Source organism: Pristiophorus japonicus, chromosome 14, assembly GCF_044704955.1.
Source record: "Pristiophorus japonicus isolate sPriJap1 chromosome 14, sPriJap1.hap1, whole genome shotgun sequence".
Classification (NCBI taxonomy): domain Eukaryota; kingdom Metazoa; phylum Chordata; class Chondrichthyes; family Pristiophoridae; genus Pristiophorus; species Pristiophorus japonicus.
The window spans coordinates 57,145,485-57,169,839 of NC_091990.1; positions in this window are offsets into that span (position 1 = coordinate 57,145,485).

A 24,355-nucleotide genomic window follows, 5' to 3' on the forward strand; every position below is an offset into this window, starting at 1 on the left:
CTATCCCTGATTTCCCTAGATAGCCACGGTTGAGCCACCTTCCCTTTTTTATTTTTACGCCAGACAGGAATGTACAATTGTTGTAGTTCATCCATGCGGTCTCTAAATGTCTGCCATTGCCCATCCACAGTCAACCCCTTAAGTATCATTCGCCAATCTATCCTAGCCAATTCACGCCTCATACCTTCAAAGTTACCCTTCTTTAAGTTCTGGACCATGGTCTCTGAATTAACTGTTTCATTCTCCTTCCTAATGCAGAATTCCACCATATTATGGTCACTCTTCCCCAAGGGGCCTCGCACAATGAGATTGCTAATTAATCCTCTCTCATTGCACAACGGATATTAGTGAACCAGCTGGGCTTTTATGACAACCCGACAGATTCTTATTTCCACATTTTATCAACTCAATTCAATTTCTCAAAATGCCATGGTGGGATTTTATATGGAATTACATAGACTTTACAGCACATTCAGCCGAAATGAGCTCTGCCAGTGTTTATGCTCCTGGCAAGCCTCCCCCCTCCCCCCCCCCCCCCACCCTACTTCATTTAACCCTAGTTGAATAAGAAAGAAAAGCATGCAAGCTGCCAGATTGTTGTCTACCGGTGTCCTTCAGGGAAGGGAAGCTGCCACTGTAACCTGGTCTGTCATACATGCAACTCCAGCCCTACATTACACGGTTGATTTGAGTGCCTCGCAATGCACTCCGCTGCAAAAACAATCACTTCAAGGTCTTCCACCACCAGGTTTTCAGGGCAACTAGGGCTGGAAAGTAACTGCTGCCTTGCCAGTATTGTCCGCAGCCCGTGAAATCTGAGCTCACATTTTCTGGATTATTAGTTTAGGCCTCTGGATTACTGGTCCAGCAACATAACCTCTGCACTAACATACTCCGTGTCTTGTGTACTTAATAATCACCCGGAATCTCAGCACCATAAGTGGATGAAGGGCCAAATCCCTCAGGGCAATGCAAGTGATCTCTTCTACCATGCTCTGATGTGTGGGGCTGTTAAACCGCAATGGCTCCTACAGCCCCACCGAGATTTCATCATGAGACGTCACAGATGGAAGAGGCACCACTCTTCGGGAATGTTCTTCTGTCGACCTTTGGGGAAGTGGAGCTGAGTCCATGATCAGATCAGCCATGATCTTATTGAATGGCGGAGCAGGCTCGAGGGGCCGTATGGCCTACTCCTGCTCCTAGTTCTTATGTTCTTATTAAACTGACAGATAATGAAGGACACACAGAATCAATTCCTTGTAATATCCTCCAACTCTAATTGCACTGGCACATTGGGGGTCATTTTGAACTTTCGATGATGATACAAACCAGGCAATATTCGATGGATCGCCCATTATACACCCGTCCGCCGATATTTCTTTCCTCTGACTTGATGGAAAGGAAAGCTCCTCGAGGTGTATAATGGGCGGCTATCGATTATTGCCCGCTTTACACTAGCGCTTAAAGCTAGACTTATCTGTGTGTACATTCTTATCTCACTTTTGGGGTAAAATTGCAATGCCTGATATAGTGTACATACCCATTAAACTCTTTTGTTTCCTATTCTAACAAAGGTGTCAACAGTTAAAATAAACAAGTTAATAGCAGGGAAAGGAACTTCATACAAATTCTAACACCAGTACAGTGTAATTTCAATCTATTTGTATTGTATATAATTCTTACTCTGTATCCTATAGATTCTGTGTTTACCCTCCATCCTACTGTTTACTCCGTATTCTATAGATTCACTGCTACTCTAGAATTTGTAACCTACAGATTCTCTACCTACTCTGTATCCTATACAATTTATTGCTTACTCTCAAAGGGCTAGACTTTCCACTTTGTTTGCTAGTGTCCAAAAAATGGGTGATGTTCCAGCCTTAGCGATGTTGCAGCCTTCATGATCGCTGGAACATCGCCCATTTTTTGGATCGGGATTTTCGGCTCGGAGATAGCTTAGCGATATGAAATAGGTGAAGCGATCGCCCAGCGACGTCACATCGCTCAGCGATAGCCCAGCGATGGCGAAGGGTACGCAATTTTTTTTTTTTGGTTGGCCATGTTTTCCCGTGTTTCAGGAGGTCAGGGGTCATCCACACATGCGCAGAAGGGGGAGAGAGATCGAAAGAGGAGAGAGAGAGAGAGAGAGAGAAAGAGATAGAGAGAGAGGAGGAAGGCAGAGACAGAGAGGTGATAGAAAAGAGAGAGAGAGAGAAAGAAAGACAGAGAAATATGTCTGACAGCGATGAAAGTGGGAGAGATGTGGAACGGGGAGGAAGAGGGCCAAACCCTTCTCTGAGGAGGCCAACGAGGCCCTCGTGGCGGAGGTGCACTCCCGCTGGGCCCAATTAACCGGGGAGGGCATGGTGGGAAACCAGCACCACGGGCGTACCGCAGGTTATGGGCCGAGATAGCCGGGGTCGTCTCGTCTGCATCCCACAAACCCAGGGGCTCCGACCAGTGCCGCAAATGCTGGAACAGCCTCGTTGCTTCAGCAAGAGTAAGTATGACTTTATATTTTAATGATGCACATTCTAAGTATAATAATCATTATAATGGTAATTCTCCTGGATTGAATGTAAGCTTGTTATTTTAACTTATATAACATATATCATCCCCGCTAAGAACTGGACAGGGCCATGAACCGGTGCCTGTTTTAAGTCTCTCTGGCTGCTGTCACTTACACTGGGGGAGAGCTGCCTTTGCTCACTGTCTGGCCTGGGACACTTTTGGACATCAGCTACTGTCATTGAATTGTGGACACAACCACTATTAACATATAATGTTTGAAACTGTTGTGTATAAATGACATAACCTAGTCAAGTAGCTTATGTCATGCTCTATTCATGTTTGCAGAGGAAGATATCTCATAATCGGGCACAGCAGAGGTGCACCGGGGGAGGCCCTGCTGTAATACAGACCCTCACCGATCTGGAGGAACGTGCTGCAGCACTAGTGGGGGCCCACAGTCGAGCGGTCATCACCTGTGGTGTTGCCGGACCATCGCATGCAACACGTGAATAATGTGTCAAGCAGTGTAAGAGCTATGTGACATAATTTCATTCTCATGTCACAGACAAATGATGTCATGTTATGCATGCAGCCTCTGTGCGACTCTCTACCACGCTCAGGTTGAAAACATAAGAACAAAAGAGCAGTCCACCTGGCCATCTGTTCTCTCTCACATCCCATAAACCCTCACTCCCTTATCATTCAGTCTATCTGCGACTGATCCAGCCTCCACAGCTCTCTGGCACAATGATTTCCACATAGATGTACTGCCATAGATACCACCATATGATGCATTAATATGTAACCTTTCTCGGTCACGTTTATGGGATTAATGCTGTTCCTCCTACAAATGCCAACGTGGCACAACAATGCTTTCTGCTCTAATAATCTCAATTGTGTCTTGCAGCTTTACCAGCTCCAGAGGCGCAATGGGAGGACAGGCGCTCACATGGACCTGACCCACTGCATGTGTCATTCACCACGGGTGGTGAAGAGGAGGAGAGCACCAAATCCCGAAAAGGAGGAATACCTGGAGACAAAGGAGGATGCTTCTTGCATCCTTCTGTCTGGGGAACCTGAGGCCACGATGGGGATCCCAACTGAGGAGGTACCGGCACCAAGCGGCATGAAGTTGGCGACACCAAGGCGCACGTTGGTGCTGTCGCAGACCCCACGGAGGCTGGGTCAGCGGCTTGAGCAAAGGCCTACCCTGGACCTCCGCGTGGAGCGCCTGGCACGACTGTGAGAGGAGTTTTTCGCGATCCAGCGCGAGCAGCTCCAGGTATTTGTGGGGTTCACGCAGGAATTCTCCCGGGTGTCTGCTCGCCAAGCGGTGGCAAAACAGCAGATGATCCTGGAATTGCGTGAAATCTCCTCCTCCAACCATGCCATGCGGCATGCGTTCTTGCCGATACACGGCGCTGCACCCTGAGCTCCCGTGATCACAAGCACCGGCACACAGGCTGGTCAGGAGGATGCACCACCTCCTGACTCGGAAGGCAATCCCCCCGTTTTGTCTTCCCCGCCAACAACCCCCCAACAGGCGATCGTCCCAGCATGTCCCCCACCACGGCAGGAAGTCTGGCTTCGCAGTAGTATCTGGGAACCAAAACGGGTGGATGAGGCAACGACACGGAGGGGGGGGGGGGTGCAGGACCTGGAGGGAAATGTGGCCGCAGGTAGGGAGGGGGGGTGCACTCTTTTTAATATCGTTCCTATTGTTCACATTTATTGTTGGCGTTGTCATTTCACTGTTGGGGTGTGGGTGGGTGGGGGGGGGGGTTTGTAATTGAAAATTTACGTTTAAAAGTTGTCATTTTATTAAAACCATTTTATTTCACTTTACAATTGTTGTGCAGTGTCTTCTAATAACGTAAGTTAAAATAGAACATTAGTGCAACTGTTGTTAAACAACGTCCAGGCCAGACCAAGTAAGTATGAAACGTCATTTATTTATATAAATATAAGAAAACGTCTAATTGTGAGTGTATCTATCTTTAAAAGGCCCTTAAATAATTCACAAACTATCTAAGCCCCTGTTTAAGAGGCCCCCTGTCTTCCTCCAACGTTCAAAATGGCGCCCATAGTGCCCAATTCTGTGAGGAAGGCCAGGCAATAGCAACTATTCTCCAGCGATGTTCTCGGTGAGCAATCAGCCCGGTGATGTGCCGGCGATGTGCTGAAAGTTGGGCTGGGTGATGTGTTGGAGATCACCTCTGTTCTGTATAGAAGAACTCCATGAGGCTGAGTACTATAAACTAAACTTAGTGTGACCTTCGTCTTCTTTAATACAAGTCCAGAGTGCCTAAACAACATGACAGCCAACCTTTTATACTGGCCCTGCATGCCTCTGCAGGTGATCAGTCACGCCCTCTGGTGGCAAGAATTACATAGTTATATACATAACATCACTCCCCCCACCAAAGTCTTCGGTACAACTTATTTACAAGTTGAGGTGATCCGGAGCCCTTCGTTCCCTGGTTGATCATCTAAGTTCAAACCCTGGCGTGTGTGAGTTGGACGGACCATTGCTGCACTGCACTGCGGCTGGTCTGACCGGACTGTCAGGTGGGTTCATCCTCGTGATTGACAGCGAGGTCAATTGCTGGTTGGGTGGATTGTCGATGGTGATGTCCTGTTCAAGTCGTTCCTGGTTGTCAGTAAATCACAATTTAGTCTGATCTAAATGCTTTCTGCATGTTTGGCCATTTAACAGTTTGATTATAAACACCTTATTCCTTTCCTTGGCTAAAACAGTGCCAGCAACCCACTTGGGACCATGACTGTAATTCAGGATAAACATAGGGCCGTTAACATCAATGTCACGTGAAACAGCCGCGCGATCGTGGTACATGTTCTGCCGGTGTCGCCAGGTTTCCACGTGATCATTAAGATCCGGGTGGACTAGGAGAGCCTGGTTTTGAGGGCTCTCTTCATTAACAATTCTGCCGGGGGAACCCCGGTGAGCGAGTGGGGTCGCGTCCGGTAACTGAGCAGAATGCGAGACAAGCGGGTCTGCAGGGAGCTGTCCGTCACACGTTTCATGCTCTGCTTGATTGCTTGGACTGCCTGCTCCACTTGGCCGTTAGACGTGGACTTAAACGGAGCAGACCTGACATGTTGATGCCATTGCGGGTCATAAACTCATTGAATTCCGAGCTAGTGAAACACGGTCCATTGTCGCTGAAAAAGACGTTGGGCAAGTGTAGGGGTGGTGTGTTTGTCAGCCTTTACTGACCTTGATGGTTCGAATCGTCCCATTCCCTGGTTCTAGGGCTTGGAATTATTTAGGGGATGTGATAGATGTAGGCAGACAACTGTTTGGTGCAAGAACAAATATTTTATTTAGAAAATAGCACACCACACTAATTAACTTAATAGCATATAACAAAACGTAGAGAAAAAGGGGGAAAACATATACGCAACGGGTACAGAGGTTGTGCAGTGAAAAAAAAAAACACCTCCCACCACTACACTAACTAAGTTAAGCTCTGAAATTGCAGGGACTATGCTCACCAAAGTATTTCTCCACAGTTTAGACCAGTTGCACTCTGCTTTCTCTCTCCTCAATCTTGTGGATTTTTTGGCTGGTTGCGGTGTTTTCGGTATTAGCATTGGTCGACGGTTTGATGGTAAATAAGTTTTTCCCTTGAGTCAGCGCTGGATGATTGTTGGTTTTTCAGTGACTCCGAGACTTCTTGTTAGGTTCTTCTTGTTGCGTTGCTGTAACCTCGTGTGACAAGTTAGATGTTTCAAAGCCAGAGTCAAAGAGCCCAGAGTCCAAGTGCTTTTCCAGAGTGTTCTCGGGTTCGTTTCTCCAAAAGTGTTTCCTCAGCCCAAAAGTTACCACACAAGCTACCAGCAAGGCCCTCAGTTATACCTGAGAGGCTGCTTAAACTTTCACGCCAAAACTCGTGTGCACAATTGATTTTTGATGACTGCTTTTGTGCGATTTTGGCAGGCTGATCAACTGTAATGTGATCCCTTTGTGAGAATTTTGGTGGGCTGATTGAGCATTAGCATGATACAAGATTCCCAAAGGTGTTGATGGAGTTTTCGAATGGTGCTGTTAGAATGTAATCAGGTCTTGATACTGTCCATTGTGTGTTTTGCTGATGCCAGGGTTTTTCTGTATAGCCGTTTTAAGAACTATTAAAATATGTATGTATCTGGGTCCCTGGTAAGTGGGCTTTTGTTAGACTGCTAATGTCTCCCTGGGGCCTGCCTCCCAGGTGGGTTAGCAGCCCTATAAGGATCCCATTTCCCTATACAGACCCAGTTTAAAATGTCCAAACTCAATATAAAAGGCCCTAGTTTAGTCCAAAGGCGCCTAATAGTGAGATATTTCTGTTCACATTTCTCCTCCAAAAAGTCTAACACAGTTCCCTTTAAAATTCCAGACACATGTCCATTGAGTAGAGGGTCCCAGAATTTTGTGAATCATACAGTCCCGCCTTTGACATTATGTAAGGGGGGGGGGGAGGGGGTGGTGGTGTGTGTGTGGTTGTGAGGGGGCCAGGTTCCCTTCTGACCAACTTGAGCGGTTTCGAATCGCTCCCCCTCCCTTGGGTTCTGTACTCTGGATTTATTTGGGGGGGGTGACAAAAGTGCAGAGGACACTGGTTTGATGCAAAGAACTTTGGTTTTATTACAGTCAAAGTAGTACAGGCCTACTACTCTGGTAAGAAAATACAAGGCCAAACTTACAATCACTATAATAAAGTACCATACACTACACATTCAAAGGGGGTTGCCTCCCACCTCCCAATACCTAATTCTAGCTAGGTTAGACTCCAGGGCGGCAGGGACTTATGCTTACATCCTTTTGATAGTTAATGGTAGATGATGATGTTCTTCTTTCCTTCAGGACTTTAAGACTTTGAGGCTGGAGAAGTTCGTTTTACAACTGTCACGTTGGTTTCTCTCCTTGTCTTGATGAGGTAGTAGCGACCACCTCTCTCCCCCCACCCTCTCTTCGTCTAACCTCTGTTGAAAACAGTGGCCAGTTATACGATTTCAGTGTTCTGATCTTGCCGCCCAATCTGTTCACAATCCTTTGTATAACTTTGGCGGGCTTGGTTCTTCTTTGTAATATTTTGTCGGGTTCGTTAAAGTTGATATGTCTTGGGTGGGTTGATCTTCGAAAAACTGTTTCCTGATGGAAAAATTAGTTTGGTAATTGCAATGTCCTTCTGTGCTTAGTCTTTCGCATACAGGCTGGATTGGGCCTCTTTGTGATGTATATGCTAAAAATGGTTTGTCCAGACCCATGTTGATGGGGAGCTATCTCTGGGTGATACTGCGATGGTAATGTCTCTTGTGGAGGAAGATTTCCAAATATTCATTCTTTCAGACAGGTTACCTCAGTCCTCACACCCAGACAGTTCCAATAATCAAGTGGGCTTCCTTTGTTCCTTAGGTCCGCCCACAGGTTTGAATTTGTCTTGTAAAAGTTCATAACTCTATTAAAGTTCGTAGTTTCTTCCATAAGCACTTTAGAGTTCCAAACTTTTCAGTAGATAGTTCCAAATTAAATTTCCTTTCGAATGAGCCCAAACACAGGGGGGGTCTGGTGAATTTTGTACCCTTCAGTCCCCCCTGTTGACACTCTACACGCCTTGAGTGTCAATCAAGGTAAGCAAAATTCCTGCTACCGAGAGTCAACCTTCCCTGCATTTATACTAGCTAAACATTACCTTGCATCCCCCGTTGAAATGCAATGCAATATACAGGCGAATACAGTCATTGCAATTTAGTTATAGCATAGAGGGAGTATGATGTCCCTCTTTTACTCGGTTTTCACAGTAAAATGACGGTATACAGTCATACACAACTTTAAGTAAAGTAAAATGAAAACACGTAGTAACACATTCTCAAATAGCATAAAGGTCCATAATCAAATTAAGTTCAGTAAAATAAAGGTACATAGTCAAAACATTTAAGTAACGCTCTTACAACATTTGCGATGTTGTGGTTTACAGCAGGTAAAATCAGACACAAATTAAACATGGCAGTATGGTGTCACCCCTCCTTGCGCGATTCCCAAGTCCAGCCAAGAAGCGTATAGCACCCTTTGGTGCCTGACCTGACGGCTTCTGCGTTTCACTCGGCAAGTGAGACACCATAAGTACAGTATAATCGCGAGTTGACAAATAACTATAGTGTGGGAAGCGTTTCAGATCCAGACTGGGACCTCTATATTTCTGAAAAAGTCCCACCAAGGTGGAATGGTGATCTCAAGAATATTTTTCCCTATCTCAATGGTTTTCTGTTCTAGAGCATAGAAGTGTTTTTGTGAGATAATTACAGCTTTTAGCAGAGTGGTAAGATGTTCAGGTAGAGGGGGAATTGCATAGCCAAAATGTACAACATAATCCTGCAGGTTGGTAATGTTTTCCTTCACAGTGAGGTGGACAGTGGAGGATTCAGGAATGGGGACAATCTGTTCCTGGGCCACTTGAACTGATGCCTCAGGTTTGTAGCAAAAACTGCTGTCATTTACCGGACACCAGAAGTGTCCATGTTGGTAGTGGGGCGCATTGGTGGTGACACAATATGTCCCACCCCCTATGAATGCTACCTATGGAGGGCATATCCGTGTGCCATTACCTCCATGGTGCAGTTAATAGGCTGTGTGCCAGCAGCTTTAAACCCACACTGTGACTTTGAATGGGCACTCAAGTACTGGGGACACAGTATTACGTGAGCACCCCGGCTCCGACACCTGGAGAGGTCAGTACCCGTTACAGCGTGCTCCCACTTTGTGACATAGGGTGGGAGCGCTGCGAAACAAATGTGTGCACCTCCCTGAATAACTCCAATGTTCTCCACCCGGTATACCGGTGCGGGTTGGGCTGTCCCACCCATGACCAGCATCCTTAATATTATTCCCATAATGGTGTGGTTAGATTTCCCATAGTCTACTGGGACAGGGTAGACTTCAGAGGCTAGGTGGAGCTGGCATGGGTTTAGTGAATTGCTGTACGGGTAGAGGGCTGTGAGGTGCTTGTTCCTGATCCAAGAGGGGACTATACCTTGTTTTAAATCCTCCAGATTGTTGCGTCCCTCGCCCAACAACCATGTCCCATATAATACACACACCTCGTTCTGTGCAGCCTGGTCAGAAGCGTTTCTATCCTCCCATATGAGTGCATTCACTGTCTGTGCATGTTTTTCCAGATCAGCCACTATTTCTTTTAAATGGACAGTCATAGCCTGGTCCTCGTGTAGTTCTGATCCTACTACAGTATTCTCCTGTTTCAGGATTTTTCTCAATTGGGTCTTTAAACTGTTTATCTGTGTTTGCAGTTCTATATCATCTAGGCTATTTATTACAGAGGATGCTGTATGGTAGGTAGTGAAATCGTCCTTTATGATTCCCCTTCTAGGTCTCCCTGAGCCCATGGTGTCCCTAGCATTTAGGGTGTATAGGTTTGCTTTGTCTACATTTCCAAAGTCTAACATAAAATGTCTTAAACATGTCTCTAAGTAGGGCCTGGTATAGCAGCTCTGTTTCCTTCGGACACCATGCAGGCAGGTGTACCTCGGTAAGGTTTAACATTACTGAAGCTACTGCATAATGTACCCCCTGATATAACACCTTTTCGGTCGGTACCAATACTAATCCATTCCCAGGTCCCTTGGAGGTGGTAGGACACCTTTCTATTACTGTGCGTATTGGCTGGGTTGTGGGCAGGGGTTTCTTAATGTGTGCTCTTAGTTCGGTGGCGTTAATTGGGAGTGGGGAGTGTGGGACCGCGCACCCGTGTAGGCTAGAATCCCACCCCATCCCTTCCCCTTCATCTTGCCATTGCCTGGCGAAGGCGATCGATATGCCTGCGGGACAAATACTCTCTGATCCCCACATACAAACATAAATTCCTTGTTCGGATTCCCACGATTTGTCCCAACACACTTTTACTCCTCCCCCTGTCCCCATGATGGTGCCACTTTGTTGGGCGGGGCAATTTTATGGCATAGACCATGGGGCTTGCCTTGTCGACAATGTGGTACAGTCCCATGTACAGTGCCTCAAAGACCCCTACTCTAGTGTAATTCCTCACCATAACTTGGGCCCCTATCTCCCACTCATGGTGTTTGCGGGGCTCTAGCAGCAGTCGGTTGCTCCGATGCTGTTTTTCCATGTTGTTAGCAGTCTGCCAGTGCATCTGTTTAAGGTGTTCAAACAGATTCCTGACAAAGCTGTCCCGGTTCGCTTCCCTAAGCTGACCTTCCGTGAGTCCCGGGGCTAACACATGGGTGGGGGTTCTCATGGCTCTGCCGGTCATGAGCTCGTACAGGGAGTGCCCCGTGCTCTTTGACTTGCTGGCCCGGATCCCCATGAGGACTAGTGGTAGGACCTCTACCCACCCTTTGGGTGAGTCCCCTGTCTCTTTGCGCAGCCTTTCTTTGATGGTGTGGTTTAAACACTCCACAGGCCCGGATGACTGCGGGTTGTGGGCGACATGCCATTTCCCTTTGATGCCGAGTACCTTAAGGGTCTCCTGCATCACCTGCCCGGTGAAGTGACTCCCTTGGATGGACTCCACATATTGTGGTAGTCCCCATCGAGAGAACACTTCTCTGACCAGGATCCTAGCTGTTCCCAGGGCAGTGGCTGTTCGGCATGGGAAGGCTTCCACCCATTTGGTGAATACATCCACCAAGACTAGGCAGTACTTGTAACCTCTCTGGACAGTGGGCAGGGGCCCAATGTTATCGATTTGGATTGACTGCCAGAGTCCCTCTACCCTCCTGATATGTCCCATAGACACCTTTCTTTTCTGGGGGTCGGGGTTGTTAGCCACGCACACCAGACAGCTAGCGCAGAACTCGCGGACATCTTCCCTGAGCCCTGGCCACCATCCTGCCTGTTCCCACTCATTGCCAAGTGGTCTCAGGTCCGGGGTGTCCTGCTCCTGGACCCTCGTGGGCCAGCTGGTGGAATTCTCTCCAGTGTTGTTGCGGTACTACCTATTGCTTTTCCCTGAACAGCATGCCTTCTTTAATGGCAATTGCTACGGTGCTGTACGGGCCGTTTATCCTTTCCCCTTTAGCTAGCGTGTTCAGGACAGTTTTGAGGATGGAGTCTTGGGTCTGGACCATTTTTAGGTCCGGGGGCAAAGCTATCCCTGCCTTTCCTGCCATCCCTATCCTGCCCCTGACTGCTGCTATGGGCCCTGAGTTGTACGGATCCCAGAGCTTGCCCATGTGGGCACCTTGCTTGGCTAACATATCAGCCTGCTGGTTTCCCTCGCTACGGGGTTCTGTGGTGAAATGTGCCTTCACTTTATGTATGTAGATATTCCCTTCCTCCCCTACGGCTTTCATTATCTTTTCCAGTAGGGGCTTAATTGCCAGGGGTCTCCCGTCTGTGGATGTGTATCCGCGGCGGGACCAAATAGTCAGGTACTCCGTACACGAATTGCATGTGAACATACTGTCCGAGCAAATCATGTATGGTGTAGGGAATTCTTCGGGGCATGTGACTACGTACACCATCGCAGAGAGTTCAGCGTGCTGGGTGCTCATAGTATTGGGGAGTTTAATCGCCAGGGCAATGCCTGCCTCGGGGTCATAAACTCCGCAGCCTGTGAGTCGTTCACCTGCAGATACTGTGCTTGAACCGTCCACATAGATCTCTCAGCCTGTAATGTTTCATTCATTCTGTCTAGCAGTTGGATCTGTAGACTGTAGACAGACCAACCAAATTGCTTTCTCTACTGCTTCTTTGTGATCTTTACTTGCTGTCCACCGGACGCTCAGCGCGCAATCGACTAAGCACCCATTCCTTAGTTACATTCACTTTCTTATACACCTAGGAGAAAATCCTCTCTTCTATTTTGGTTCTTTGCCCCAAACCAGCACTCTCTACATCACACTCCTTGTACCAGAGTCCTGCTGCAGTCGCCATTTTGTAAGGAGGGGTGTGTGGGTGTTGTATCTCTAAGAGGGGGTCAGGTTCCCTTCTGACCAACTTGAGCGGTTTCGAATCGCTCCCCCTCCCTTGGGTTCTGTACTCTGGATTTATTTGGGGGGGGTGACAAAAGTGCAGAGGACACTGGTTTGATGCAAAGAACTTTGGTTTTATTACAGTCAAAGTAATACAGGCCTACTACTCTAGTAAGAAAATACAAGGCCAAACTTACAATCACTCTAACAAAGAACAATAGAAGGAAAGGTACAAGGTCAAACTTAAAATCACTCCAATAAAGTATCATACACTACACATTCAAAGGAGGTTGCAGTAAAATTATACCTCCCACCTCCCAATACCTAATTCTAGCTAGGTTAGACTCCAGGGCAGGGACTTATGCTTACCAATCCTTTTGATAGTTAATGGTAGATGGTGATGTTCTTCCTTCCTTCAGGACTTCAAGACTTTGAGGCTGGAGAAGTTCGTTTTACAACTGTCACGTTGGTTTCTCTCCTTGTCTTGATGAGGTAGTAGCGACCACCTCTCTCCCCCCACCCTCTCTTTGTCTAACCTCTGTTAAAAACAGTGGCCAGTTATACGATTTCAGTGTTCTGATCTTGCCACCCAATCTGTTCACAATCCTTTGTATAATTTTGGCGGGCTTGGTTCTTATTTGTAATATTTTGTTGGGCTTGTTAAAGTTGATATGTCTTGGGTGGGTTGATCTTCAAAAAACTGTTTCCCGATGGAAAAATTAGTTTGGTAATTGCAATGTCCTTCTGTGCTTTCACATACAGGCTGGATTGGGCCTCTTTGTGATGTATATGCTGAAAATGGTTTGTCCAGACCCGTGTTGATGGGGAGCTATCTCTGGGTGATACTGCGATGGTAATGTCTTTTGTGGAGGAAGATTTCCAAATACTCATTCTTTCAGACAGGTTACCTCAGTCCTCACACCCAGACAGTTCCAATAATCAAGTGGGCTTCCTTTGTTCCCTAGGTCCGCCCACAGGCTTGAATTTGTCTTGTAAAAGTTCATAACTCTATTAAAGTTCGTAGTTTTTTCCATAAGCACTTTAGAGTTCAAACCTTTCATTAGATAGTTCCAAATTGAATTTCCTTTCGAATGAGCCCAAACAGAGGGGGAGTTCTGGTGAATTTTGCTCTCTGCAACTATTCCCTTATAGTGTCATCGTTGGTGAACAAAATTCCTTACATCCCAGAGCCAAACCTTCCCTCAATTACCTAGTTGAAAAACAAACCTCGAAACATTACATTTCCCTCACAAATACAATACATCAAGTATGCCTTTTGTGTTACAAGTTCCATTGGCAGAGGGGATCCAACCATCAACCCCCACCCCCACTCCACTCTTACATGTCATACTTCAATACATTTCAAGATTCTTCAAGGTACATTACAAACTTTCAGAGTAGACTCAAACATTACAACATTTTAAAGTACACTCCCCTAGGCGTATCTTACAGCCGGGAGGTCAGTTACGCATTAACCAAACATTCAGGTTACAGACCACTTGTATACAAAATAAAATACAGCACTTTATACAGAAAAAAACAAAATAATACTTAAACGCCCAATATTTCCCTTTTAACCCAAACCCCTGCGCTTGTACAGCATGTGGTCTGGGACTTTAAATTTAAATAGAAATCCCTGCCATTGTACTGCCGTACCTCTGTTCCATGTTTTACTCCCTCCCTCCACACACATGTCTCGCAGCCTATTCAGGACTCATCGAATACTCTCTGGTGCCGGGATCGGCGGTCTTTTTCCCTCTTCCTGCAACTAGTCCACAGTAAATACACTACAATGACAAGCTGACACAAAACAAGAGTATGGGAGGCAATCTGAATCCATGGAGGGACTTCTATATTTTCTATCAAATCCCACCAGGGTGGAACTTTTATCTCTGTGATTCCCCTCCCAACTGTTTTATGTTCTAGCATGTAGAAATATTTCTGGGACACTTCCACTGCCTTGAGCAGAGCGGTGAGATGTTCGGGCAGAGGGGGGATTGTATATCTGAAATGTGCAACATAATTCTGCAGGTTTGTTACATTGCTCCTGACAGTGAGGTGAATGCTAGAGGGTTCAGGAATGGGTTATATTCGTTCCTGAGCCACTTGAACTTCTATCTCGGGTTCAAAACAGAAACTGCTTTCTCTCACCGGGCACCACATGTAGGATCTGTGTTGGTAGTGGGGCACACTGGTGGTGACACAATATGTCCCACTATGTATGCCACTTGTGGATGAACGTAGTCTTGGGCCATCACCTCCATAGTGCAGTTGATAGGCCGTGCGCCAGCAGCCCTAAACCTGCATTGTGATCTTGCATAGGCGTTCAACTGCTGGGGGCACAGTATTACATGTGCATCCCGGCTCCGGCACCCAGAGAGGTCAGTACCTGTCATAGCGTGCTCCCATTTTACAACATAAGGTGGGACCACTGTGAAACGAATGTGTGGTCCTCCCTGAAATGACCCCTAGATTCTCCACTCTGTAAACGGGTGCTGATTGGGATGTCTCACTCATGACTGGCATCCTGACCACTATCCCCATAAGTGTATGGTTGGATCGTTCGCAGCCTACTGGTACAGGGTAGGCTTCAGAGGCTAGACGGAGCTGACACAGACTTAGTGAATGACTATATGGGTGGAATGCTGCTAGGTGCTTGTTACTGATCCAGGAGGGGACTTGACCTTGGCTCAAGTCCTCCAGGTTGCTGCGGCCCTCGCCCAGCAACCGTGCCCTGTACAGCACATGTCATGTATTCAACGATTATTGTAACTCATGTTTAAGCTGACCTAAGTTGCACACCTTGAGAACATTGACCACAAGGGGGTGAACTTGTGGGAGACACTCCTAACCTGGACTTTCCAGGTATAAAAGGGGAAGCTCCACCCACCTTCATCATTTGAGGTCTTGGTAATAAAGGTAACTGGTTACAGAGTGACCTTCTCTCAAGTATGGGCCTCGTGTGCATTTATACTGTATAGTAAGGACATATCTTTGGCGACGGGAAACTGGGATTTAAACCACGCGAGCATGGCCACTAGCAGCACAGAAGAGAGGTACTGTGTTGGTGATGATTGGGACGACTTTATTGAGAGACTACAGCAAAGTTTTATCACTAAGGAATGGTTGGGACAGGATTCGGCCGACAAACACAGAGCTCATCACCTGACGGTTTGTGGATCCAGAACATACTCCCTGATGAAGGACCTTTTAGCGCCAGAGAAGCCGGTGAACAAGACATTCGAAGAGCTCAGTAAGTTGATGGGGGAACACCTTAAACCGGCGAGCAGCATGCACATGGCGAGACACCGGTTTTACACGCACCGGCAGCGAGAAGGGCAAAGCGTTCCAGACTTCGTGGCAGATCTCCGGCGCCTGGCGAGCCTATGTAAGTTCACAGATGCATGCAGAGCGGAGATGCTGCGAGACTTTTTTATTGAGGGCATCGGGCACGTTGGGGTTTTCAGGAAACTGATTGAGACCAAAGACTTGACCTTGGAAGCGGCGGCTCTGATAGCCCAGACATTTATATCAGGGGAGGAAAAGACCAGAATGATGTATGACAAAAATCTTGGCTCAAATGCAGCAAACGACCAGGGAATCAACATTGTTAACGCGGCAAACAGTTCCCTAGGCAGACAAGGGCAATCAGACATGCCCTAGCATGCAGTCGAACCAAAAGGGGGAATTCAACAGAGAAAATGGATAGCTGAACAGCGACGCATGCCATCGCAATTGACAATGCGGCCAGTAATGGGGCCATCAACACCTGTTAATGGTGCGCTTAAGGACAGTTACAGAGACAGTCAGAGACGATCGACTGGTAATGGACCTTTTGTTTCCAACAACGGGGCCTCCAGCTCATGCTGGAGGTATGGAGGCAAACACCCAGCCAGAGCTTGCAGATATCAGCAATATACCTGCAGAAACTGCAACGTCAGCGGTCACTTAGCGTGTATGTGCAGGAAGCCTGCAGCCAGGTTGATGTATGAGGAGGACGGGCCCGATGTAAGCCCTACGAGGCCAAATGAACACTGGGGGAAATCGCTGGAAGCTGAAGTTCAGCGAGTTCATGTGGAACATGTATACAGTTCAGATACCAGGACGCCACCGATAATGATGAAAGTGCTTCTCAATGGCATCCCAGTATCAATAGAGCTAGACATGGGGGCCAGCCAGTCCCTGATGAGTATCAAACAGTTCAAAAGGTTGTGGGTGTCCAAGGCCAGGAGGGCAAAATTATTGCTGATTGACGCACAGCTACGGACATATACAAAGGAGATCATTCCGGTGCTAGGCAGCGCCACGGTAGTCATGACCCACAAAGATTCGGAGAACAGGTTGCCACTCTGGATTATGCCGGGGGATGGTCCCGCACTACTAGGAAGGAGTTGGCTTGCTGTCATGAACTGGAAATGGGGCGATGTCAATGCAATTTCCTCTGTGGAGCGAGTATCATGCTCACAGATCCTGGACAAATTTGACTCATTATTTCAACCCGGCATTGGCACTTTCCTGGGGGCCAAGGTAGTGATTCACATAAACCTGGACGCCAGGCCAGTACACCACAAGGCCAGAGCGGTGCCGTACGTGATGCGGGAAAAGATAGAATGCAAATTGGTCCGCCTGCTGAGGGAAGGCATCATCTCGCCAATCTAATTCAGTGACTGGGCGAGCCCGATCATGCCGGTGCTCAAGGCGGATGGGTCGGTCAGGATATGTGGTGATTACAAGGCCACCATCAATCGGGTGTCACTCCAAGACCAGTACCCGCTACCGAGAGTGGAGGACCTCTTTGCGACGCTATCCGGTGGCAAACTGACCTCAGCTTACATGACCCAGGAGCTGGCGAGTGAGTCGAAGAAGCTGACCACCATCACGACACACAAGGGGTTGTTTGAGTCTTACAGATGTCCGTTCGGGATTCCTTTGGCCGCTGCGATCTTTCAATGAAATATGGAAAGCCTCCTCAAGTCGATTCCAAGGACGGTGGTTTTTCAAGATGACATCCTCATCACGGGTCGCGATACTGAAGAACACCTCCACAACCTGGAGGAGGTGCCTCGCAGACTGGACCGGGTAGGGCTGCGACTGAAAAAGGCGAAGTGCGTCTTCTTAGCTCCAGAGTTAGAATTCCTGGGGAGGAGGGTAGCAGCAGACAGGATCAGACCTACTGCGTCCAAAACGGAAGCGATCTAGAGAGCACCCAGACCCCGTAACACGACGGAGCTGTGTTCATTCCGGGGGCTCCTGAACTATTTTGGTAACTTTCATCCCAAATTGAGCACGCTGTTAGAGCCGCTACACGTGCTCCTACACAAAGGTAGCGATTGGGTCTGGGGGGACAGCCAGGAAAGGGCTTTTGATAGAGCACACAATTTGTTATGCTCCAACAAACTGTTAACGTTATATGATCCGTGTAAGAAACTTGTTTTAACGTGCGATGCGTCGTCCTATGGGGTCAGGTGTGTGTTGCAGCATGTGAATGTCAATGGTCAGTTACAGCCGGTAGCTTATGCCTCCAGAAGTCTGTCCCAGGCAGAAAGGGGCTACGGAATGGTAGAAAATGAAGCGCTAGCATGTGTATATGCAGTAAAAAAAAATGCACCAGTACCTGTAGGAAATTTGAGCTGGTGACAGATCACAAACCCCTAACGTCCCTTTTGGCTGAAAACAAGGCCATAAATGCGAATGCATCGGCCCGCATACAGAGGTGGGTACTCACGTTAGCCGCCTATGACTACACAATTCGGCACAGACCGGGCACTGAAAACTGCGCCGATGCACTCAGCAGGCTCCCACTAACCACCACTGAGGGGGCAACTGAGCATGATGCTGAGATGGTCATGGCTATTGAAGCTTTCAAAAGCGAAGGCTCACCTGTGACAGCCCATCAGATTAAAGTCTGGACAAATAAAGACCCGCTACTGTCTTTAGTTCAGAAATGTGTCCTGAATGGGGACTGGGCAGCCACGTACGGGGCATGCCCTGAGGAATTTAAACCATCTCAAAGGTGCAAGGATGAACTCTCGATTCAGGCCGATTGCCTACTGTGGGGAAACCGAGTAGTCATGCCCCAGATGGGCAGAAAGGTGTTCATCAGAGAACTTCACAATGAGCACCCGGGCATTGTCATGATGAAGGCAATTGCCAGGTCACACGTTTGGTGGCCAGGGATAGATGCAAACCTGGAACTTTGTGTTCGCAGGTGCAACGCACCCAGGGAAGCCCCCTTAGCCCCTGGTCCTGGCCCGCCAAGCCATGGTCACGCATCCATGTGGACTACGCAGGTCCTTTCATGGGAAAAATGTTTTTGGTTGTAGTAGACGCCTACTCCAAATGGATTGAGTGTGCCATTTTAAATTCAAGCACAACCTCGGCGGGCAATGTTCGCCACCCATGGTCTACCGGATGTCTTGGCCAGCGACAATGGCCCGTGCTTCACAAGCACTGAATTCCAGGACGTTATGGCAGGCAATGGAATCAACCATGTCAGAACGGCACCGTTCAAGCCGGCCTCAAACGGCCAGGCGGAACGAGCAGTGCAGATAATCAAACAGGGGATGCTCAGAATCCAAGGGGGTTCCCTACAAAGCCGCTTATCACACCTCCTGTTGGCCAATAGATCCCGACCACACTCGCTCACGGGGATTCCACCCGCAGAGCTGCTAATGAAAAGGGCGCTCAAAACCAGGTTATCCCTTATACACCCTACTATGAAAGAAATTGTTGAGAGCAGGCGTCAGTCACAATGTGACTACCATGACAGGAATGCGAGGGTGCAATGTATTGATGTCAATGACCCTGTTTTTGTCCTTAATTACACTGCAGGGCCCAAATGGCTTGCAGGCACTGTGATTGCCAAAGAGGGGAATAGGGTTTTGGTAGTTAAACTTACCAATGGACAAATCTGCCTCAAACACGTGGATCAAACTAAAAGGAGGTTCAGCAACCCCATAGAAGAAGCAGAGGAGGAACACGATATTGAGTTTACTCCACTACAGGTGACCGAACACCGGAACCAAGTGGAGGAGAGCCCAGTCACTGTGGGCAGTCCGGACAGGCCTGAGACACTGCAAACAGCAGACACTCAGGCCAGCGCCCAACAACCGGAGCCCCAACTCAGGCGCTCTACAAGGGAGCGTAAACCACCAGAGAAACTTAACCCAATAAGACTTTGGGGGGGAGGTGATGTCATGTATTCAACTATCATTGTAACCCATGTATAATCTGATCTAAGTTGTACACCTTGAGAACATTGACCACAAGGGGTGAACTTGTGGGAGACACTCCTAACCTGGACTTTCAGGTATAAAAGGGGAAGCTCCACCCACCTTCATCACTTGAGGTCTTGGTAATAAAGGTAACTGGTCACAGTGTGACCTTCTCTCAAGTGCATTTATACTGTAGAGTAAGGACATATCAGCACGCACATCTCATTCTGTGCCGCGTGATCCGAAGCATTCCGATCCTCCCGTATCTGTGCATTCACGGTCTTTGTGTGTCTTTCCAGCTCTTCAATAATCTCTTTTAAATGGACCATCATAGCTTGGTCCTCCTATAGCTCTGAGCCTACCACTGTATTCTCATCCCCCAGTATTTTGCGTAACTGATCCTTAAGTCCATTAATTTGAACCTGGAGTTCCACATCGTCCATGCTGTTGATGACTGAAGACCCAGTGTTATAAGCCGTAAAAAATATCGTTCCACGTCCCCCTTCTCTGCCTCCCTCTACCACTATTTTGCTCTGCGGGGAAACTGTATAAATGTTCTTTATCCACCTCCCCAAAGTCTAGCTCGTAGAAACATCAAAACATTTCCTGAAGTAGAGCTTAATACAATCGCTCTGTCTCCTTGGGGCACCATGCCGGTAAGTGGACTTCTGTCAGATTTATTATTACTGATGCCATTGCATAGTGTACCCCCTGGTATAGGATTTTTCCTGTAGATATTAAAACTAACCCGTTCCCTGGTCCCTTGGTAGTTGTGGGCCACTTCTCTAGTATGGTCTTAGCTGGCGGGGTGGTCGGTGGGAGCCCTCTAGAATGTGCGACTAATTCCGTGACATTTATTGGGGTTGGGGGACGTGGGATCACACAGGTGTATAGGCTTTGTTCCCACACCATCCCTTTCCCTGAATCCTGCCCTTTGTCTAACGAACACTATAGAGATGCCTGCTGGACAGACCTTCTCCGATCCCCACATGCACATATACATTCCTTGCTCTGACTCCCACCATTTATCCCAACATACTCTCACTCCGTCTGGGGCACTCGGATTGGCCCGGTAGGTATCATTGTTAAGTCGTTCCCATCTAGCTTCCTGGTCCCCCGCGTCCTTGCTCAGCTTTCTGAGCCACCACCACCTACCCAGGGGAATCTGTCCTCTACAACTCAAACACACTCTCTTCCCTTCCGTCACCCTAACCTGGGAAACAACAATCTGTACCCATGGGCAAGGGAGGGACGCCTCCCCGTAAGTAAACCCGGCCTGGCTGGGTATTTGATCGAATTGGACCCAAGCCATTCTGGCCAGCTTCCCTCGTGATAGATGGCGACCTCACTCGCGCCTCAAGTACCATCCCCGGTAGTAACGATTGGCATTCTTCCACCCGAGCACCCAAAGATCCGAGACTCCTCGACATCACCTCTCTTGCCGGTGCTTGGCCCCAGTAGGGCGAGTAGGAACAGGATTCTTTCCATTATTTCTGACTTTCCTGGAGGCGTCATACAACAGACAGCCTTGCCTTTGAGAAAACGTTCTCTGGCTTGGCTACAAGGTAATCTTATTCAAATTTAAACTTGAAAGCTCTAAAATCCAAAACCAAACCACTAACTTAAAACTCAAAACCCCTTTAACTTAGATACTAACTTAAACCAAAGCTATATACAGCGCCACCCATCTTCGGGTGGCCAGGTTACATCCTGGATGTCCTGTGCCTTCTGCAGTATCTGGGCAGCATTTGTACCGGGGACCATGGTGTTCTAGGCCATGAAACTCGGTTACTCCTTCTCACGGGGATGGTACTCGGGGGGTTTTCTGAGTCCCATACAATAGGTGGGATGACCCTTCCCTCTATGCAGTGAACATAGTCGGAACCTATGTCCGGTGGGGCTGCTACTTGCCCCACAGGCTTTCCATAATCGGGTTCAGTGCCTGGTGGGGCTGTTACCTCTGTTGTGGGCTCGTTCCCTTCAGAGGCTACGACCGGTGGGGCTGCTGTCCCCTCCTGCCGGTTCCCTACAGTCGGGCACGGCAGGCCTGGGACCTTTTGTCCGTAAGCAGTCTCCCGCCTTCCGCAGTCTTTTCTTCCTGGAGTCCCTCTCGGGATGGAGCAGTCTGTATCGTAGCATAGGGGACCATGGGACCCTGGGCTACGGGGTGCGGAAGGTCCTTCTAAGGCCTTTGTGTACCTGGGGCTTGTGCGAGTCCCAAACTATAGGTGGGACAGCCCCTCCAGCAATGCAGCTCACGGCCCCTACTTGTACGGCCTGTGAGTCTGCCCCCACTACCCCTGCGGCTCCCCCACAGTCAGAGACTGCCGGCTGGAGGCCATTGTCCTGAAGAAGGCTACCCCTCCCGCTGTGCTTAGCTGACCCTGGGTTGTACAGCTTGCACTGGTTGATGTGGCACCATTTCATGCGGCGGGGCAATTTGACAGCGTACACCATGGGGCTTGCTTTATCAACAATATTGTATGGCCCCATGTACAGTGCTTCAAAAACCCCTACCCGCGCGAAGTTCCTTACCATTAGCTGATCCCCTACTGCCCATTCGTGGTGACTATATGGCTCCAACAGCAATCGGTTACTCCTATGCTGCCTCCCCATGTTACTAGCAGCCTGCCAGTGAATCTGTTTGAGGTGCTTAAACAGATTCTTAGTGAAGCTGTCCCGGCTCACTTCCCTGAGTTGGCCCTCAGTAAGCACCGGGGCTAGCACATGGGTGGAAGTTCGCATGATCCGGCCAGTCATAAGCTTGTGCGGGGAATACCCCTTGCTTTTCGACGGGCTGGCCCAGACCCCCATTAGGACCAATGGCAAGACCTCCATCCATGCCTTGGGTGAGTCTCCCATCTCCTTTCGCAGCCTCTCCTTTATAATCCGATTCAGTCACACTACAGGGCCCGATGACTGTGGGTTGTAGGCAACGTGCCATTTTCCCTCGATGCCGAGCACCTTAAGGGTGGCCTGCATCACTTTCCCGGTGAAATTACTTCCCCGGTAGGACTCCATATACTGTGGAAGTCCCCACTGGGAGAACACTTCCCTAACTAAAATTCTAGCTGTCCCTAGTGCGGTCGCTGTGCAGCACGGGAAGGCTTCCGCCCATTTGGAGAAAACATCTACCAAAACCAGGCAGTATTTGTATCCTCCCTGGGCGGTGGGTAGGGGCCCGATGTAGTGGATCTGAATCGATTGCCATGGTCCCTCTACCCTTCTGATATGCCCCATGAACACCTTCCTTTTCTGGGGGTCAGGGTTGTTGGCTGCACTCGCCAAACACTCCGAGCAAAACTGCCAGACATCCTCACTGAGTCCCGGCCACCACCCTGCCTATTCCACCCGTTGCCAGGTGGTCTCAGGTCCGGGGTGTCCGGCTCCTGGACCCTCTTGGGCTAGTTGGAGGAATTCCCTTTGGTGCTGCTGCGGAACAATCCACTGATCCCCATGGAACAACATGCCTTCCTTTACAGCCACTTTAGCTGCGCCGTACGGACCCTCTACTTTCTCCCCCTTGGCTAGCAAATTCAATCAGACCTCAGGGCAGAGTTTTGCGCCTGAACCGTTTTAAGGTCCGGGGCCAATACTACCCCTGCACTCCCTTGTGTCCTGTCTCTGCCCCTAATTGCTGCCACGGGTCCTAAATTGTGCGGATCCCAGAAACTGCGCGTACGAGCACCCTCTTTAGCTAGGGTGTCTGCCCGCTGGTTACCCTCCCCACAAGGTTCGGCCTTTGAGTGGGCCTTTACCTTATGTATATACACCTGCCCTTCACTGCCTATAGCCCGCATGATTCTCTCCAGCAACGGTTTGGTTGCTAGGGGTTTCCCGTCCGCAGATGTATACCCGCAACGGGACCAGATGGCCAGGTATTCTATCCACGAATTGCAGGTAAACATGCTATTTGAACAAATCATGTACGGGGTAGGGAACTCCTCGGGGTGGGTCACAACATACACCACCTCCAACAGTTCGGCATGCTGGGCGCTCATGATGCTCGGGAGCTTAATCACCAGGGCAATGCCTGCCCGTGGGTCATGAGTCGCTCGTCTGCCGACACTGTGCTGGAGCTGTCGACATAGATTTCACGGCCTGTGGGATGTATCCCGGCCCGAAATCCTACATCGATGTCTCATACCACTTCGATGGAACACCTGTGGGCCACCCCTGAGTAGATCATGTTGGCTGCTAGTCTAAGCTCACAAAGACCTTTCACCTTTAAGTCCATTTGGGAGAGAAGTAGGGTCCAGCGAGCAATGCTGGCACTGCTCATTGTCCCGTCTTTAATTCTCCCACCTAGGAGCATTTGGGTGGGCGCGTGATGAGTGAGCAGCGTAATTGGAGACCCCCCCCCCCGTAAAGATAAGGGATCTTTTTACCACCCAACGAGTGACGAGGAGGTGTCTCTCACAGTTGGAGTATGCCTTCTCCACATCTGTGAGGACCCTGGAGGAGTAGGCCACCGGTCTGAGCTGCTGAAGCAGCACTGCGCTCAGGCTATCCCTGTCGTGTATCTCACACTGCTGTACATAACTGTATCTTACCATGTTATACATGACTGTAACTAGAGATGACCTGTAACCACAAGCTTACCTTACCACCAAGGGTGCACTTGCAGGAGATACTGGATACCTGTCCCAGACAGATATATAAGGACAGGTCTCAGG